The following is a 9,173-nucleotide window of genomic DNA, read 5'->3' as shown; positions in this document are numbered from 1 at the left end:
GCCTGAAAAAAAAAAAACTCTATAATTCCAATAATCTGACATTCTGCAAATGTTAATACTATAGTTATGGTAAATAAATCAGTGGTTCCCAGTTCAGGAAGATGGACAGATTGAATAAGCAAAGGATGGCATATTTTCTTGGGGCAGTGAAATTACTATCTATAACACTGGAGGGTGACTATAAGACATTAAACAATATTATTTGTATATTATTTATAAAAAGATCAAGTAATTCAATAAGATTTAATAGGATAGACATGTGTTTATTTTCCAACATTTAAAAATATATTTAATGTATTTTTGCAATGCCAAGATTTCCATTAAGACAACTCATGAAAATGATCTGGGAACTGTCATTAGTTAATAATTGTTTAAAAATGCAATATTCTATCAATTTATCAACTGCACATGTTTTTACATTTTTAACTTCTGTGACATTAAGTTGAGTCTTATAATGGATAGCATGTCATACTCTAATTGGCAAGATTTTTCTTTCTCAGTGGTATATGTAAAATGATACATATAAAAAATTAAGGAAATGAAGCATTTTGCTTATTAGACTTTGCTTTAATTTTTGTTTTCATTTTTCCAGAGTAACTAAGGAAAAATATAAAAGCAAGTAAAAATTATAGTTAGTATAACTTGAGATGTTCTATTCTATTTTTATTATCTTTAAAAAGATTGTGCATTTTTTTTTTGAGAGAGAGAGAAAGAGAGAGGGAACATGTTAGAGCATCCGCATGCAAGGTGGTGGGGGAACAGAGAGAATCTTATGCAGGCTCCAGGCCCAGAATTTATGGAGTTGATGCAGGGCTTGATCTCATGGCCCCAAGATCATGACCTGAGCAGACATCAAGAGTTGGATGATTAACCAACTGGGCCACCCAAACGCCATTAGAGATTGTATATTTTATTTAGGTCTTCCCTTAAAAATCAGTAATATTCTCAGGAAAGAAACTTTGAAATGATGCTTAGAATTAGATCAAAATACACATATTGGGTAATCTGAAAAAATATTAAAATGTCATGGAAATATTTGCACATATCATGATATTGAAATGCCATTAACTGGAATGAGGAACATAATATACCATGATTGTCACTTCTACTCCTAAATGATCAAGCTCAGTTTAAGACCAAGTGTTATTTCCCCCTGAAAATGAGATAAGAAAGGCTAGATCTTTGATCTCCATGGAGTAGCAATGGGTAAAGAGATGTTTTTGAAATTTGTCATTTATAGACCACCATAAGTCTACATAAGGAAAAGTTTCTATTCCAGTTATGTTTTGATTTTCCCTAAAAAAGAAGACCACATAAAATATAGGGAATTTAGGACACAGGTAAAAAACAAAATATGATCATCCTTAAATTGATAAGAGAGAGAACAGTTCTATTAAGATTTTAAAGATAAGCTGTACAGATATTATAAGATATTAACTTGGAAACCTTGACTGAGGCAGTAAGATATAATAGGTAAGACATTCTTATAGACCAAGATGCAAATTTTCAAACAACATTTCTGAAAATCAATTTCATCACCCTTACAATCTTTCATTTGCATGGAGAATAAGAAAATCACTCCTCATTGTATCTGCAATCAGATGTTCCCAGCCTAGAGAATACAAAGCTAATGTATTTCTTCTTCCATTTGACTTGCCTCTTGTCACTCTACTCAAGATTGAAGAGATTAGACACTGTGCTTAGGAAAGAAAGAGAGAAAGAAAGAGAGAGAAAGAGGAGGGAGGGAGGGAGGAAGGACGGAAGGAAGGAAGGAAGGAAGGAAGGAAGGAAGGAAGGAAGGGAAGAATGCAGTAGAAATGACTCATCTGCCTTCCATTACTCAAAGTTCTCACCTGCAGTAGACCCCATTAGGGGAAGAAAAGTCATTGTAATGTTTAAGGAAGTTGGATATTGGGAGTTTAATTATTAACTGGTAACTACCATTCAAATTATTAAATTAAGATTGTTTTGCAACTTATAGTGATATTAGAATCTTCCTACTTTCATCATATATTTTCCATAAATTTTAAAGTTAGCATCACTATTAGGGCTTTCCCTATTCTTGATTGCTTGAAATATCACTTATATACTTAGAAAACGAAATTGTAGTATACATATTTGAAATACATGTTAGGTTATTAAGTAAACCATTTTCATGATGTTTTTAACAAATGTGTACTTTGATTTATATATTCTGAGATACACGCAAGATAAAATTGGTGTCACTCTGCTTTCTCCCTAGGATTAAAAAGATTTTCCAATTCTAAATTCTCTTCAACTACCAGGACAGCCCTGTTTTTAAAATATAGTCCTGTATGTAGGCCTGGATAACACATGGGCATGTTTTCCTCAAATTATAAGTATAAATTTTGTATTCCTCATCTTTAGCATCCTACGTGTGTGGAGAGGACCATTTGCGGTTTCTTGTCCTGTATGGTCATTTATTTAAGGACTGCACATATTCTGTAAAGAAGCTACCATGATTCCATGCTTTCTAGGCACTAGAAACTATTTTAAGTACTTAAAAATATTATTTATTTAATCCTCTCAACATCTGTAAGTGGAAAGTATTGTAATTATACCCATTTTAAAGCTGAGGAGACCAATGGCCAGAGAGTTAGGGAACTGTCCAAGGTCACACGGTTACAAAACAGCAATCCTGGAATTTGGCCCCAGGCACTCTTGGCTGTGGTGGCCACCACAGGGCCTACTGTCCTGCACTGCCAAGGAGAACTTTCCAAAAACAAGCAGGGAGTGTGCTTTGATCATTTATAAAGCTCAGCAGCCAGAGTGGAACATGAGTGGGAGGGTTTGTTGCCAACGAAAAAGAGAGCTGATAGTGGGCAGGTCTCCAGACTGGACAAAATGAAGAGCTGAGCCAAGACAGGGGCAATGCAATTGAGACAGAGTGATGGAGATGGAAGAGAATGAAACAACAGAATTTAGAGAGAGGTGAGGAGGAGGAATAGGTCTACCTGTGGTTTTCTGACTTTGAAAAAAACCAAATCCCTTTGTCTCCTGTTTACTTCAAATTGGTTCCTTCCACTCTGTGGAGAGAGTATTTTGGGAAATCTGTAATTTCCCTGATATATGTCGGTGTATCAGTTTGGAATGGTTGGTAAATATAGCCCCAAATCTGAAATTTAGAAAGGAAGAAATAAGACAGATTGTATGTGTTATAAGGCCGGTACCAAAACAGGTACTTTGCTCCCAAGGGCACACATTTCTAAGCTGAGATCTATGAACTTGATCTCTGGATGGGCTCTAAAGGGTCTGAGCCACTTAAAATTGCAGGCAAAATTGTGCGTACCTTTGCGTCTCCGCGCTTCTCTGGGGAGGGTGTCCAAGCCTGTGTTAGAGTCTCAGGGGCTTTGTGACACAAAACGCTCATAAACCACAGTCCGAGACCCTTAAGGTAAGTGCCATACTTTTTTATAACATAGTGCGGTGCTCAGGATTAGTCTGCAGACAGACCATCTCAGTTTAAAGCCTGCCTCTGCCACCTGCTTTTTTATGACTGTGAGCAAGTTTTTTTTTTATTCTCTCCATGCCTCAGTTTCCTCATCTGAAAAACGAGGAGTCTATTCTAGTAGTTTTGGGGGTTTAGTCAATACAGGTAACGTTAAAAGGGCAGTGCTGGCACCAAATAAACTCTGATATGCTCTAACTCTTCCTTTGACCAGCAACATTTATTTTTCTTCACATAGAACTGTATCTTGCAGTCATTCCTGCCACATGGAGAGATTATATTAATATTATATTATGTAAAATCGTTCGCTCAGTAACTATTGTATGAAACTAAAATGCACCCCTCATATAGGGAGGGGCAACACTCCTCATCAAACCCTGTACACGGGTATAATACAGAAGAATCATAAAGAATGAATATTTTATGGATTCCTACCTAGAAATATTCACATTCTATAGATCTGTGTTCAGGCCAAGTTTCTGCATTTGTAATAAGGGGCCTCAGATATGAATGATTTAGGTAATCCAGAGAGTAGCCTGAAGAGCATTATTTTAATTGTTCTACTTTCGTCCTTTTATACCTGCAGTCCTCCTAGTTATATTAGTCAGGAGTGATGGGATCTCTAAAATCTACAGATCATACATAAATTGCCCATGAACAAACAGGGGTGGAATGGATAAACAAATGTCCTTTTTTTTCCAGGAAAGCTGGTTACTTCGCCCTCTTAGAAAAAAATTGCCTATCGCTTTTCTACTCCCAAACTAGCTCTTGTTATTTAAAATACATCTTATTAAAATTACTTCTGTTATAATTTGGAGATCCTTAAATTTCCATCTGGCTATAGCTTCATTCCCTGTCATAGCAGTGCCTTTGCCACAAGCATCCAAGGCATGATTATGTCAATCAGTCATGTATTAGAACATTTTCTGTTTTCCCAAGAGCATGTCTAAGAAGCGAAAATTAAAAAAAAAAAACCACTCACACACCCCTCACAGTTTATAATCTGATTTTGCATGAGAAGTCTGCAAAACCAGAATGATACGAAAATCTGTGAGCATCTTGCACCAAGACATTGATGGTATTCTGGTTTTTCGATATCATGTGGATTCTTTAAAAATTAATTTCTCATCTTCTGAGTAGCTAAATATTTTGAAACTGTAATTTTTCCATCACAGAAAAAATAATTTAGAAACATACTTCTTGGCATATCATTCCAATGGGAATTTCATGCAAAAGTAATATTTTAACAGCAGGCTGGAAGGAAGACTCATTGCCTTGTCAAGTGCCAGTTACAAAATTAGACACAGCCTTAAAGGGAATAAATGGGGGATTAAAATGTTTTTGAAGCTGCTCATTTGTCTAAACTTTATTAAAATTTCCATGAAAGGGTAATGATATTGATCGACATATTGTCATATATACAGAACAAAAACAAAGTGAACGGAAGAATGATAAATTATTTCGCCTTAAAAATTCACGTTACTGATGGCCAGTGCTATCTGAACTGTATTTAGATGAATTAAGCAGATGCTACCCTTCTATTTCTAACAAAAGGAATGAAATTCAAATCAAAACATAGGAAGGCAAATCTCAGAAAAGTATGTGAAGGTTTAAAGCGGCCACAAGTCTACGAGTTGAGATGTCCTTAGCAAACAATTATTCCATCTAATACATCATTGATATCATTACCATATTTATCACCAGTATGCAATGTTTATAAATTGTGTTGACCTCAGTGACTAATTTAGGTTACAAATCATGAATCACTGTATCATTTTTCGCTTCCGTTTCTTTTAATGTCTGGGTCCTTTCTGGTTTCAGAGTGATACATTCTGGGTTCTGTAGTCCTTTGGGCTAATATCTTTTATACAGGGTGGGGGGGGGGCTGAGCCATCTATCCCTTTGAAGGAATCTGCTTTGTAAATAGACTGATGTACACTTTTTGTACACAAATATGTTTGTATACAAATCATGTTTCCTACTTTTAATTTTTTTCCTGTGTGTGAATATATCATCATATTCCAGAGTAAACGACTGGATACACCAGGTCTACTGGAGTAGACCGTATCTGGGGATCTCACGGACAGAAGAGTGATGGGTGCCCAGGTGCCTGCTTCTTTCGGGACCCCCCAAAGAGTTGTCGGTGGGGTTTTAAGCCACACAGTGTTCTGTTTTGTTTCTTAAACTTAGAGGAAACTTCTTTTTAAAATGACAACAAAGGGGATCCCCGGGTGGCTCAGCGGTTTAGCACCTGCCTTCAGCCCTGGGCCTGACCCCAGAGACCCGGGATCGAGTCCCACGTCGGGCTCCCTGCATGGAGCCTGCTTCTCCCTCTGCTGTGTCTCTGCCTCTTTTTCTCTCTCTGTGTGTGTCTCTCATGAATAAATGAAGAACATCTTAAAAACAAATAAAATGAGAACAAAGAACATAAACCGTTGTGGCCGCGATAAAGGGACAGCAGGGAGGACGGGGACGGCCAGGGACTTCCACGGCAGGTCTTCTACCTCCTGGAAACGAGCTCGTCCCAGACTCTGGTCACTTCGTGGTCTTCTTGGGTCCGCTCAGCGGTCTTCCCCGGAGAGTGGGTGAGATCTGCTGCTTCCCCGCGCCCCGGGCCCCCCAGGACCTGAGGGCTTCCATCACCCCCTTCCGTCCCTCACAGGGCTTGAAGGGGTTGGAGAAAGATCTTTTCCCATGCTGTTTGTCTCATAAAGCCCTATTTTTTTCTCTTCCAGAACCTTCCAGAGTTCGGCTTTGGCGAGTCCCCCGACCCCGTGTCCGAGCACCTGCAGCGAAGGAGGGTGCACGGGGCGGGAGGGCTCCGGGGCTGCGGGCGGCGGGGCGGGCTCGGACACCGGGTGGGCTGGGGTGGGGTGTGGAACTCGCCAAAGCCGAACTGTGAAAGGTTCTGCAAGAAAAAAAAAAAAAAAGGGAAAAAGGACTTTATGCACACAAACAGCATGGGAAAAAAAATCTTTCTCCAACCCCTTCAAGCCCTGCGAGGGACGGAAGGGGGTGATGGAAGCCGTTTGGTCCTGGGGGCCCGGGCGAGCCCAAGGAAGGCGCAGATGCTCCTGGGAGCCCTCCGGCCACGTGCACCCTCGTCCCCTGCAGGTGCTCCCCTGCAGCTCCTCACACCTGCCCTTCCGCAGTCACTGTCCCTGCGTGTGGCTGCGCGGGGGCGCCCAGGTCCTCCGCCCCGCTCTCCTCCCCCCCCCGCAGCAGGTGCACCCGGGAGGGGGGGCACGGGGCCCCGTGGGCAGCCGCCCACCAGCGCGCGGACAAGGAGGCGGCGCAGGTGCAGGTGCAGGTGCAGGGACCTCGGGGCTCGGCCGCTTCCTGTGGCCCCGCGCACCCCCCCCCCCCCGCCGCAGTGCGCAGGTGCGAAGGTGCCCGCGGAGGTCCACGGGCTGGGGGCGGGGGGCTCCAGGCCTCGCCCTCGCCGCCGACCCGCAGGTGCCGGAGCGCAGCCGGGTCAGGCCCCAGGCGGGCCCTGCACCCCCCAGGAGGGCCCGGCTCAGCGGGCGGGGCTCCCCGAGAGGCCGCGGTTGCCTGCCGGGCTCCCGGGGGTCTTCCCCGCGGCGCATCCCCTCCCGCGGCAGGTAAGGCTCCGCGCCCCCCGCCCCCGTCTGCTCCAGGGGCCCCTCGCGCCCGCAGGACGCCGGCCGTTGGGTCGTTGGGCTGGTCCCGGGCGGGGCGGGGCGGGGCGGGGCGGGCTGTCGGGCCCCCGGCGCCCCGGGCCGCCGCCTCGGTCTCCCCGCGCAGGGCGGCCCGCTGAGGGCTGCGTCCCCAGAGAAGCCACAGGCCAGCCCCGGGGCAGGCCCGAGAGCGCCGGCGGGTGCTCCCAGGAGGAGCCTGGCGGGGCCTGGCGGGCTGCGGGGGGGCCGGGCGGGGCTTCTCCGCCTCCCCCGGGGCAGCACCAGGAAGCCGAGCAGGGACCCGGGGGAGCCTGGGCCGCTCTTCTGTCCTGGAGCCCGCAGCCCGGAGGCTCTGCTAGCCTCCCCCTGTTGGGGCCGGGGCACCCTGACACCGCCCGGGGAGGCTGGGCCCTGCCAGCACCTGCCGAGGCGGGGCCCGGGGCTGCAGCAGGGCCACCCCCGCCTGACATGACCAGGCCTGGGGGGCGAGTCCAGCAGCTACATCCGTGCACATCCCTAGTAGGAGGGGACGGCCTCCCGCCTGACATGACCAATGCTTGGCCATTGTTATTAACCTTGGCCTTAGTCGTTTTTCAGGGCGCTTAGTGGAAGACTTTTCTTTTTTTATTTTGAGAGACCAACTTACAGCAGGAATCAGTCTTTGATTTGTTCCTTTCTCTGTTTAAAAAAGTACTTTTTTTCCATTAATATGTGAGCAGTAGTTTTAGTATATTACACCTCTTAATTTGTAATGCCTTTAAAATTATGATTTGCTTATCATTTAACGTGCATCATTATAAATTAGATCATAATTTAATCTATGTATTTTTCCTGTATATGAAAGGTAGAACAGAAAGCTTAGGAGTTATTATAAATATGACTGACAATACGGTCTAATTATAAAAATTATGGTGTCAACAGACTTTTACAACTTTCATCATGGAAAAGTATTCACAGAGTTTCTCCCTTGTTTTGTTTCAATAGAGATAATATATTTACACAGTAAAAGAGAAAAATTAAATTGTGCAAAAATAAATTATATAGGCTCTAACAGGCTCCCTCCATAATCCCCAAATGATAGCCTGTTCTCTAGAAATCACCAGATATTTTAAGGTTTTAAAAGGTTTTTAAAGAAAGACCTTAAAATATCTGGTTTTGTTTGATTTGATTATTAGTACCATCGTTCTAATGAATGCAATTAAAACATAATATACCAATTTGAGTTTACACATCCTGTTGTCCGTTCTTACAGGCAATAAACGTGGGGGTCCAGCTTCTGGAGGCAGTTAGGTCTTGAAAAAAAATACCTGAACACTCTGTACCTACAGTCTCTAATTTTTAAGCAGAATAATATTAACTTATATCTTAAAAATCTGTTGTTAGGGTTCATTAAAATGCATTCAGCGTTCAAACTGGAGAGATTTACAAGTCAGTATCATGGCTATGTACATATTATTAACTACATAATTAAGGTTAGCGATGGTCTCAAGTAAGAAAACATGTATCTTTTTCTTTAAACCATGTGAAGGAGCATGTTCAAGCTCTCAGGTTCAATTCATTCTCTTTCTTACACTTTATCAACTGCTTAAAACAATTATCATATGTTAGATTGCTTTGTAATCATACCATAACTACTGGTACAGTATTGTGATTTTCCTGGAGTTAATATCTTGTGGATATAGAAAAGTCATATGAAATATTGCAATTTCTATAACCTATTTTTTTGATTGGGAACTACATTATCTTGATCAAAGAGCCATCTTTATCTTCTTACTTCTCAAGTGTATACATGTAATTAGATTAATTGCCCTAAAAAGACAGTCTTCATGGGGCCTCCTTTGTCTTCCTTTCATTTGAATCTTGTTTTAATTTTCCTAGAATACTTTCTTAGGTTAGTTTGGATACTGGAGTTAGCTGAGTCAGAAATGACTCCAAATAATTGTTACTTTAAAAAAAAAGGTAGTTTGTTTCTCCAATAAATATAAGGTAAAGCAACTCCATAACTGTCAGTCTTCTGTTTCATTGCTCCATTATCTCAACACATGGCTTCATTCTCATAGTCCAAT

General features: G+C 42.5%; 1 long non-coding RNA gene across 3 annotated transcripts in view; it reads left to right on the top strand.

Moving 5' to 3' along the window:
• Positions 1-6,878: 6,878 nt before the first annotated feature.
• The window catches only part of LOC140604581 (uncharacterized), a 96,154-nt gene continuing 93,859 nt past the window's right edge, over positions 6,879-9,173 (top strand). The window contains exon 1 of one of the 3 annotated variants that reach the window (XR_012007402.1): positions 6,879-7,071. This is a non-coding gene — a long non-coding RNA (uncharacterized lncRNA). The remainder of the gene's footprint in view (positions 7,072-9,173) is intronic. The other 2 variants (XR_012007403.1, XR_012007401.1) reach the window with 2 other exon arrangements.

This window comes from Canis lupus, chromosome 15, assembly GCF_048164855.1.
Source record: "Canis lupus baileyi chromosome 15, mCanLup2.hap1, whole genome shotgun sequence".
In the NCBI taxonomy this organism is placed as follows: Eukaryota; Metazoa; Chordata; class Mammalia; order Carnivora; family Canidae; genus Canis; species Canis lupus.
The sequence above is the reverse complement of the archived record's forward strand: the minus strand, read 5'-3'. Positions and strand labels throughout refer to the sequence as shown.